The sequence below is a fragment of the Sminthopsis crassicaudata genome, chromosome 4, assembly GCF_048593235.1.
Source record: "Sminthopsis crassicaudata isolate SCR6 chromosome 4, ASM4859323v1, whole genome shotgun sequence".
Taxonomy (NCBI): Eukaryota; Metazoa; Chordata; class Mammalia; order Dasyuromorphia; family Dasyuridae; genus Sminthopsis; species Sminthopsis crassicaudata.
In genome coordinates, this window is record NC_133620.1 from 302,404,586 (window position 1) to 302,416,472 (window position 11,887).

At 35.1% G+C, this 11,887-nt stretch overlaps 1 pseudogene; it reads left to right on the forward strand.

The window, feature by feature from the left end:
• Positions 1-9,083: 9,083 nt before the first annotated feature.
• Positions 9,084-9,591, forward strand: LOC141566865 (histone H3-like; annotated as a pseudogene).
• The last annotated feature ends 2,296 nt before the right edge of the window (positions 9,592-11,887 follow it).

Genomic DNA, 11,887 nt, shown 5'->3' on the forward strand with positions numbered 1-11,887 from the left:
TGTTCTTAGGTGTTTTTAGTGAGAATGGATATTATCTTTTGTTAAAAGCTTTTTTTTTTGCATTTATTGAGACAATCATGGTTTTTTTGTTGATTTTGTTATTGATATGGTTAATTATGCTCCTAGTTTTCCCCATATTGAACCAACCCTGTATTCCTGGTATAAATCATACCTAGTCATAGTGTATTATCTTTCTGATAACTTGCTGTAATCTCTGCTACTTAAATTTTTGCATCAATATTTGGTAGGGAAATCAGTCTATAATTTTCTTTCTCTCTTTTGAATCTTCATGATTTGGCAACAGCATTATATTTCTGTCATAAAAGGAATTTGGTAAGACTCCTCTTCACCTATTTTTCCAATTAATTTATATAGTATAGTATTGGAATTAATTATTCTTTAAATTCTAAAATTTTTTAAATTTATTTTTTTAATTCTTTTTTTTGCCTCCTTTTCTGAGGGGTTAGTTAAGTGACTTGCCCAGGGTCACACAGCTAGGAAGTGTTAAGTGTCTGAGATCAGATTTGAACTCTGGTCCTCCTGAATTCAAGGCTAGTGCTCTATCCACAGCGCCACCTCTCTTTTTTTTTAATTTAGAAAAAATTTGGTAGAATCTGTCTCTAGAGACATTTTCTTAAGGAATTCATTGATGGCTTGTAAAATTTATTTTTCTAAAACCGTATTAGTTTTTTTTTCCCTTTCTAGTAATCTGCAATTTATATTTTTATAAATATTCATCCATTTTTGCTTAAATTTATTTGCATGCAGCTGGGCAAAATAGCTCCTAATTATTGATTTAATTTCCTTTCATTCATGGTGAATTCATCCTTTTTGATATTAATAACTTGATTTTCTCCTTTTTAAAGAAAATCAAATTTAAAAAGATTTATCTACTTTATTTTCCCCCCATAACACCAGATCTTTATGTATTTTTAAACTTTCAATTTTATTAATTCCTCCCCTGATTTTCTGAATTTCTAGTTTGATGTTAAAATGGACATTTTAAAATTTGTTTCTCTAGCTTTTTAACTTGAATGGCCAGATCTGTATGCCCTAATATAGGGTCAATTTTTATGTGGGTGCATGGATTGTTGAGAAAAGTTATATTCCTTTATGTCCCCTTTCATTTTTCTCCAGAAGTCTATAATATCTAACTTTTCTAAAATTCCATTCCCCTCCTTAACCTCTTTCTTGTTAATTTCATGTTAAGATTTATCTACTTCTAAGAGGAGGGAATTGAAGTCCCTCACTAGTATAATTTTGCTGTCTAATTTCCTGTAACTCACTAAATTTTTCCTTTAAGAATTTGCCTGTTATGCCATTTGGTGCAATTTATGTTTATTTCATTGTCTTTCATACCTTTTAGAAAGATGTAATATCCTTCATTGTCTCTTTTCATCACATTTATTTTGTTTTTGCTTTGTCTGATATCAGGAGTACCACCCCTGCTTTTTAAAAAATATATATTCTGTAAGTTATATATGAATGTTATATATGATATATATATATATATATATATATATATATATATATATATAGTATAATGAATGTTATAGAACATTATTGTTCTATAAGAAATGATCAGCGTGAATTATTTCAGAGAGGCTTGGAAAGACTTAAATGAATGTTGAGTGAAATGGCCAGAACCAGGAGATCATTATACACAGCAGCAGCAAGATTATATGATGATCAATTCTGATGGACATGGCTCTCATCAACAATGAGATGATTCAGGCCAATTCCAATGATCTTGTGATAAAGAGAGCCATATGTACCCAGAGAAAGGACTGTGGGGACTGAATGTGGATCACAACATAGTATTTTCACTCTTTTTATTGTTATTTGCTTGTATTTTGTTTCTTTCTCATTTCTTTCCTTTTTTTTTAATCTAATTTTTCTTGTGGAGCATGATATTTGTGGAAACATGTATAGAATAATTATACATGTTTAACATATATTGGATCACTTGCCATCTAGGGGAAGGGATGGGGGAAAGGGAGGGGAAAAAAATTAGAGCACAAGGTTTTATAAGGGTGAATGTTGAAAATTATACATGTATATATTTTGAAAATAAAAATTTTAATTAAAAATAAAAAAAATTCAGTTCTAACCTTTTAACTTTATCCTGCGTGAGATTCAGATATGTTTCTTGTAAACAACATATTTTAGGATTCTGAGTTTTAATGCACTCTGCTATGCTCTTTTGTTTTATGTGAGAGTTCATCTTACTATATGATACCAGAGAAACTGAGGCAAGCAGAGATTGGTTTTTAATCTTTAATGTGGAGTTAAGCTAGCAGAATAAACCAAGGCAAAAAATTTATATAAGGTTTTAGTTAACTAGAATATGCAAACAGAATACATAACCTGAGTACACAGTTTTACAGGGGAAACAAAGGCAGATAAGAGGTACAAGGGCTCTGGGAATATGGACAAGCCATAATTTCAGGAGAGGATCATAATTGAATCCTGACAGATTAGGGGTCAAGATAAGAAGGTCAAGGGCAGGATACATCAAGATGAGGGGCAATACTCAAAAAGAGGGGGAATTATCTTAGCAAGGACTGAGATAATATACCTGGAGTTTATGACACAATGGTATACAAAGGTGGTCAGAGGTTCAAGGTTTTTCCTGGGCTCTTTTTTAAAACTCAATTTTCCAGTGCTAATGGCAAGGAAGGGGTGTGGTAATGGTAGTGATTATGACTTATCCAGGGCTCAACAGTATTTACACTCACAGTTATATTTACTGTGTATTTAGCTCCATCTTATTTCCCTATGTTTCTCTTTCCCTCTTTCACCTTATTTATCCTCACCTTTTGCTTCTAACCAATTCCTCCCTCAATATACCCTCCCTTCTATTGTAATGCTGGAGAAACTGAGGCAAGATAGAGATTAGAGAGTTTTTAATATTTTATTTGAGAGGGAGAGATTGGGCTGAGGGCAAAACAGGATCCATATTACTCTCACTGACTGAATTGGACTCGTGTCTCAAAGCATCCAGCAGCAAGTGATGGATTCCAGTGATTCTTATAGGGCTCCAGTGATCAGGGGAACAAATCCATGTGGGAGTGAGCCCTGGTAATCAGGAACTTGCAGGAACTTGCAAGAACAAACCATAATTTGGTTCTGTTGGGGGTAAGAAAGGATCATAAGTCCTGATAAATTGGGAGGGTTAAGAGCCACTCAGTCTGAGATAGGAGATATCCCCCCACCTGAGATTAATCATCTGCAGTTTATGGCTCTATAGAATGCTAGTGGTCAGGCCTCCCAGCCCTAATTTATATCAGTCCTAATATTCCGAAAGGGGGGTTGCAACTAGGAGGACTAAGGCACAACAATCTAAGAAACTTAGGCAGAACAATTTAGGAAAACGGACATAACAATTAAAGAAAATTGTGGCATAACACTATCAACTTCCCTTTTCTTTTCTCTTTCCTCTCTCTTCTGCCAGTTTCCTCCCTACATCCCCATTTTTAATCTAATTTCCATTCCTATTTTTCTGTAAGATAAGAGAGATTTCTTCTTTTTTTTTTTCTTTTTCTTTTTGCTGAAGCAGTTGAGGTTAAGTGACTTGCTTAAGGTCACACAGCTAGGAAGTGTTAAGTGTCTAAGGCCAGATTTGAACTCAGATCCTCCTGACTTCAAGGCTGGTGCTCTATCCACTGCACCACATAGCTGCCCCCAAGAGAGATTTCTTTACCCAATTATTTTTGTTATTTTATTTCTTCTGAGTCAAATCTGATGAGAGTAAGGTTCAAACAATGCTCACCCTTTCCCTTCTTTCCCTCTACCATAATAGGTCTTCATGCTTCTTCATGTGATATAATTTATCCTATTCAGCCTCCTCCTTTTTCCTTCTCACCTTTTCACCTTTTAAGTTTTTTATCATCACATCAAAGTCAGCTTATATTCATACCTTCTAAGTATATTCCAACAGCCCTAATAAAGATACAGATCTTTAGAATTAAAATTATCATCTTCTAATAGAAAAATGTAAACAGTTTAACCTTATTGAATATTGTGTTTTTTTCTTTCCTGTGTACCTTGTTATGCTTCCTTTTGAGTCTTGTATTTAAACATTCAATTTTCTTTTAGGCTCTGGTCTTTTCATGAGGAAAATTTGAAAGTCCTCAATGTCATTGACTATCCATCACTTTACCTAAGAATATGCTCATTTTTTCTAGGTAGTTGATTCTTGCTTGTAATCCAAGTTCCTTTGCCTTCTGGAATATCATATTCTAGCCCTTTGATCTTTTAATATAGAAGCTGCTAAGTAATCTTGACTGTGGTTCCTTGGTGTTTCAATTGTTTCTTCCAAGCTACTTGTAGTATTTTCTCCTTGAACTCCCAAACTCAAGCCATCCACTAGACTCAGATTCCTTCATTTTGCCATAACTGTGAAAAAGGGTTTCTTATTAGAGTTATTATAAAGACAAATATAAATTTCAATCAGCAGTTGAAAAAAAAATTTTCAAATAGCAACATCATGAATGACATAACATTGTGAACAACTTTACACTGAAGAACATCACATTGGTAATTGAAAAAGCAGAATTTTAAATTCTCAAACTTCTAAGTAATAACTAGCATTTCACAAAGGTCTTTAAGGTGAGATGAATGAAAATTCTGAGACACAAAGATTCAGGGCAATTAATCAATTTACTAATTAGGTTAGCTGTTAATCAATAAATTGGGTTTTTTTTTTGTTTGTTTTTTTTTGTAATTAAAAACCCCAAAAGAAAACACTAAAATGCCACAAATCCCTTCTAAAGAGAATTCACCTGACAAGTAAAACCAATGATTGTTGTGCTGCAGTTATCTTTTAATGTCCTGACCTAGTTTCCCTAATTGTCCTACTCAGTTACTCTGCCTCAGGTTATAACCATTCCCTCTTAATGTTTGATAGGATAAAAGTCTTATATCTTAGACATCATTAGAATATCCGGAGCCTCTCTGGTACCTCCCTCCATTATGTCATCCTCATCCTAGGTACCTCTCCCATCATGTCACCATTCTTGTTACCCTATAAAAGAATCTTGCATCAGACATTCACTGCTGCATTCTTGGAGACTCTTTCAGCCCTGGGACCAAACCATGGATCTATTTGGTTCCAGTAAATCTCTCCCTTTCAAATAAAATATTAATAATTCTCTAATCTCTATCCTGCCTCAGTTTCTCCAGCATTACATGATACTGATTTTGTGGAGGTGGACAAAAGTCTTCAGCTCCTCCTGCTTAATCATGAGACTGGGCAACTTCCAGCAGTCTAGACATTTCCACCTGAATCTCTTTGACTATTTTTCTTTTTCATAGACTAGGTTATTCTCAACTGTATCTGAGGAGATCAAGAACAAGGATTCCTTTTCCCAGAGTAGAGGTCCATCTAAAGTGGTTTCTATTTATATTCTTAAAAAAAAAAAGAAAAAAAAAAAAAAAAGAAGTCTCCTAATTGGGTGGGATTCTACCCAAAATTGACTAGCTTGTTCCTTGAGGGTTAGGAGTAATCTCACCAACCTTAACAGGACTTGAACCTTTAAAAAAAAATGAAAGAAAAATGGTAGATCACAATTGCTTTAACTAAAAGGCCTTAATATTATAGCTGAAATAATTAGGCTAACAATTTAGGTCATGGAATAATAAAACAAGCTTACCTGCATATGTGTCCATTAACTAAAAAAAAAAACTACAATGTTCCAACAATGTTGTAGAAGCATTGCCCCCTTTTCAAATAATTTGTAATTGTTTAGATTTTTACAATTTGCATTTTCTTTATTTACTCCAGAAGTAGCTGACTATTTATGTAACTGAATTGAAATGACTTAATAATAACAATCAGGTAATAAAAAATTAACAGCCAGGCACTAATGCTGAGCTCTGAAAAATAAAAAAGTCAGGAGACAGTCCCTGCTCTTCAGAAGCTTTAGTCAGAAGATGCAAATAAAAATATACAAAGCATGTTGTTTATAGGATAAATAGGAAATACTTAACAGACGGTAGGACCTAGAATTAAGAGAAGCTGGGCAAAACTTTCAGCCATTTTAGTTTTTTTTTAACTTGATTTTATTTGAGACTTAAAACTGTGGAAGTCAGTCTAAGGAGGGACAGCTGGAGAAAATTCTTAGAACCTGAAAGTTGGAATGTCTTGTTAGAGGAAAAGCCAAGAATCTAATTTTATTAACCAAAGAGTACATGTCCAGGAGTAAGGTATAATAAAACTAGAAATATGAGGAAGAACTAGATTATAAAGAGCTTTCAGTGCTAAATAGAGCATTTTGTAGTTGATCCTCAAGGCAAAAGAGAGCCATTAGAGTTTATTGAATAAGGGAGAGAGAGTAGTGATAATTAGACTTGTGCTTTAAGAAAATCATGAGATAGAAATGGAGAGAGTTGAGGGCCTACACTAAAGTGGTAGCAAATGTTGTTTGTTAGAGATGTTGCAAAGGTGATATCCATAGACTTTGACAACAGATTGGATATGGAAAATGAGAGAGGTCAAAACCAAGGTTGTGAGAATGTGGTGGAGATAATTTTGTTTTGGGAATAATGAGTTTAAAATATGTGTTGGATATCCAGTTCCAGATGTCAGAAAGGCATTTGGAGATGCAAAGTTGGAAATTTTGAAACAGGATAGGTAGATTTGAGAATCAATAAACATAAAGTTGGTAGTTAATTATATGGGAGCTGATGAGATCACCAAGTTAAATAGTGCATAAGGAAAAGAGAAGATGGCCTAGGACAGAATCCTGAGGGATACCTATCCTTAGACTCATGAGATGGAGGATCTAGCAAAGGAAGCAGAGAAGGGGTCAAATATGTAGGAACAAAAACCTAGAAAGAAGTACAATGGGAGTGTTGAATTATTTTTTCTTTCTTTTAGATTAAATCCTTCCTCTTTTTCAATTTTTAATGTAAGATATCCAAATCCTACTTTCAATGCTTGCCAGCTATGTGATTATTTATACTCTCTACCAAACTTCAGTTTTCTTTTCTTTAAAACTGTTATAATCAGAGCATCAATTTCACAAGGTGGTTATGAGAATCAAATGAGATGAAATATAATAATTATTATTATCATGGCTATTGTTAAAATAAATCACAAATGATATTATTAATAAATATTTGTTGCCCCATCTTATTGTATGTACAATGAAATTGTAATGCATTCTTTGAATTGTAAAATTGTAAACTAAAATATGAACTAAGAAAGTTGATCAAGAACACAAACATTCCTTAGATTGTGATACCAGAGAAACTGAGGCAAGATAAAGATTAGAGAGTTTTTAATATTTTATTTGGATTTCTGAGAGGGAGAGATTTTCTGGGACCAAAGGATCCATTTTGGATGGAAAGGTAAGGGATGGGGTCTTGAACACTGGTAGAGGCAGGAATTTCCATATGGGGTGAGGATCATAAATTCTGATAAACTTGGACGTTTATCAAAGTCTGAAACTTAGAGATAGAAGATGCCAATTAGGTATCTGAGATAGGACTCTGGAGTTTTATCTTTTGGAATACCAGAGTGTCCAGATCTCTACAGCCCTAATGGTCAGGAAGGGGGGTTGCAATCAGGAGGATTGAGGCAGAACAATTCAGGGAGACTGAGGTAGAACAATTAGGGAAACTGACACAGGACAATAAAAGGGAACTGTGACACAACACGATAAAAGATAAAATGATTTTAAGATCAATCCTTCCTTGTTTCAGATAAACCTGCATGTAGTTGCAAGATGAGACCTGTGTACTAGCTACTCACCCAAAACAGCTGCTTTAGGGAAAGCATTGGAACTGGGATTGGTATATCTGGCTGAAATACTTGAAAGTCTAAGTTCTCTTTTCAGTTAACTAAGGACCAGATATGAAAGTGTATGATAGCCTCTCCTTCAGTTAGTTTTTTTGTTTTGTTTTGTTTTGTTTTGTTTTTCTTTTACAACAAGCTGCTTGCTGGTTTGCAACTTCTCCACCGTATGGAATGTTCTGATATTTTCTATTGCCCATTTCTACTGTTTAATGTTGTATGAAAGTGAGATTTATAAGGGTACAAGTGTTATATTCAGGAACTCACTGCTTTTGATGAATGGGCTACTTAATAAAAGGAAATAAAGTTTACATAAGTCAAATCAGGTTCGATATTCAAGAGTTTCTGTGGTACAGGATAGAGCAGAACGGGAGAGATGGTGAGAGTATGAGTAGAGTGAGGAAGAGCCCAGAACTTAAGAAGTTTGAGTGAGGAAACAGAAGAATTATCATTTGTGGTTAAGGACCATGCCAAGTGAAGGGGTAGGTCAATTCTCCCAGGGCCTCCACAGCTCTGAATCACAAACTTGAAGGAGTTGCAAAGCAGCCTTCACAGATATTCCTTGTGGATTGGGAATGAAGTAAATTGGGGGCAAGAGGGAAGAGGAGAGAGGTCAGCAACACAACTGCCTCTCAGTCTCCTTGTATCACGTCATCCTTTCACATGAAGGGATCCATTCCACAGGTCTGAGTTAGACCTCCAGCAGTCACTGGCAGGTGGCTCCTGTATCACAACACTTTGTGCTTAAAAAATTTGAAGAAACTAAGAGGTAAGAATAGGAAGCAAAGAGTTAAATCATTTAACCAATCAATTCCATCGGGCTTTTTCAAATGTTATGCAAGTTAATTAACTTTCCTAAATCCAAGTAAATATTTATTCCTGAGTATACATACACATTTTATTGTTGAGTTTAATTTTTATCTCACTGCTTCTAGAAAATATATTTGTGTGTGACAATTGAAGTACAGTTTAAGCAGTACAAATTAATACGTCTCTAGGATAAAATTTAAAACTGCTAGAGAATAAAGATCCAAAGTAGGAGACAAAATGAACAGAAAAATCACCAAAGTAGCCTATATAGAGAAAATGGGCATTGAGAATGGATCTCTATTCAAATTGTTAACGTATTCGGCTACTTGTAGGCTTTCATTTTTAACCAATCAATTCATGCGCCAGCATTTCCAACGTTCCAGAGCGGGCTTATGTATATAAATGAAGGTAGCAAGGGCTCCCACCTTCCGATTTTGGTTTTCCGTGTAAAATCTGTTTAATTTTACTGTCATTCATGACTCGAAGAAAGCAGACTGCCCGTAAGTCTACTGGAGGCAAAGTACCTCGCAAACAGTGGGCCACTAAGGCTGAGCGTAAGAGCGCTCCAGCTACTGGCGGCGTGAAGAAGCCTCATCCCTATCCACCCGGCACTTTGGCTCTCCAAGAGATCCGACACAACCAGAAATCCACCGAGCTTCTAATCCGCAAGTTCCCCTTTCAAAGACTGGTACGGGAGATCGTACAGGATTTTAACACTGATCTTCGCTTTCCAAGAGGCGAGTGAAATCTATTTAATAGGGCTCTTTGAAGACACGAATCTGTGTGCCATCCACGCAAAACGGGTAACAATCATGCCCAAGGACATAGAGTTAAACCCGTCGCATTCGAGGGGAGAGAGCTTAATGTCATTTTTGCACGGAATTATTGGCTAATGGCTCTTTTCAGAGCCACCCACATTGTGAGAGAAACTGTAAAGTTGTACTAAAGTTTGTGTCTGTTTTGGAGTTTCTGCACTTGCGTTGGAAAAGGAGTTTGCCTGTCATTATCTTTTACGGGAGTTATTAGGTGGGATGATTTTTTTACCCACAAATTGAAGAATAGATTATTGAGATTAAGACTGATAAATCTGGGAATAGTGGAGTTTCATTAGAATAAATCACTTATTCTCTAAAATCCTGAGAATAACCAAATTGCAAAGTTACCACTATCACCTATCACCATCCCCTCGAAGTTTAGCAAGTTTTAATTAGAGAAAAGTTATTTACAAGGAGTTCTAAAGCTACACTGACAAAATTAAAGATCCAGGAAGAAAAAAAAATTGGTTGGAATCATTGGAGTTCTTTCAGTAGGAGAATAATGTGGATTTTACCCTTAACATACTTTTGCTGTCTGTGGAGGATAAAATTGGGTTGGGTTTAATACGCTATTGCAAGCCATCCAGGATAGATTATTAGGGCTTGGACTTTTGTAGTGAAACCCGTGAGTTAAAAGAAAATTGACATGTAAGGGATCTTATAGAGGTAGAAATATCAATATTTTTCAGTTGACTTTAAAAATGGAGGAGGAAGACAAACTTTTTGTATAATAGATTTTGCCAATTTGGGCAATACTGTTCTGTATTATTCAACAGAAATAGAAAAGATCAAAAGAATCTTTTTTTTCTTTTTTCTTTTTGAGGCTGGGGTTAAGTGACTTGCCCAGAGTCACACAGCTAGGAAGTGTTAAGTGTCTGAGACCAGATTTGAACTCCCGTCCTCCTGAATTCAGGGCTGGTGCTCTATCCACTGAGCCACCTAGCTGCCCCATCAGAAGAAATTTAGGAACAAAAATGTTAGTTTCAGACATGATAATTTTTATTACTTGAACTCAAGGCTCTCCTCTCCAGGTTCCTGCTGAATTTGAAGATGGCAACCTCCAGTTGGAAATGCCCAATAAGCAGTTGGTGAGGTACAAAAGAAACTAGGGCTTAATATATACACTTGGTAATCCTCTGCAAAGAGATATTTAAAACTCATAGAAACTGATGAGGTCTCAAGAGAGAATGGAGAGAAGAGATTAGGGTTCACACAATACCAGAGATGCACCTACAATAACAGGGACATAATCATGAGACAAATTAATATTTTGCTATCATAACAGAAATCAAGTATTAAATTACCATTAAAGCTTTTTATTTCTTCATTCAGGGCCCAACTTGTATAGGTCAGTCAATCAATCAGTCGTTGAAATACACGATTGATTGATAATATATTCTTAATTCTTAGGGAACATACTCCTTCATCTTGGGTAAAACCTCATCAAACAAGGAAATCTTACTTCTGTGTAGAATGTAAACAGAATCTAATCTAGGCACATTATTGCCCCAAGAAAATGAACCCCAGTCTTTGTACATATCTATTGGAGTTAAGGGTGAACTAGATTATGAAGAAGAAAACTAAATAGAGTGCTCTGGATAGAGATGGCTTCTAACTCTTCTGTGGTAAGGCTATATCATCAAATTGACTACTTATCTAAATGTTATTAGTAAACTGATTATAAAATTGAATCATAAAGTTACAGGAAATAGAACTGAAGTTTTATGTCATCAAGCAATGTTAATTTATACTCACCTGTCTTTTTTCCTAATTTTTTTTCAATTTTAAATATTTAAAAATTAGGTAATTAAAAAATTAAACTTTTGGGACACTAAATGTCCTTAGCCTTTTAAACCCTTATATATTTATATACACAGCCCTTTTAGTTTCATTTCTTTCCTTACATCACTATATTGGGAAACATCCTAATTTTCTTTCATAGCATATAAGAATGAAAAAAAAAATACATGTAACATATCCTTTCTCATCTATGCCTTCCACTTTTCTAACATACAGGCCTTTATCACCAACCACTAGAGAATTAATAATCTAGCATCTTTCTGTAATGCCAGATAAACTGAGGCAAGATAGAAATTAGAGAGTTTTTAATATTTTATTTGAAAGGGAGAGATTTACTGGGACCAAATGGATTTATGATTTGTTCCCAGGGCTGGATGAGACTATCGTCTCCAAGAATTCAACATCCAACAGCAGCATCCAGCCAGCATCCAGCAGAGAATGTGAGTTCTCAATGACATTTATACACAGTAGCTAAACAAAGGCAGGGGGGGGGGTTCTGTTCTGATAGATTGGGGGGTAGGACCATAAGTTCTTACTAACTAGGAGTTAAGAAAGTGTCTGGCAAGAGACAGAATTTCTGGATTCCCCCTTTTTGGTTTACACATTGACAATTTATAACCTTAGAGCAAATAGCCCTGAGTTATATCAGTTTTCATGATCCAGG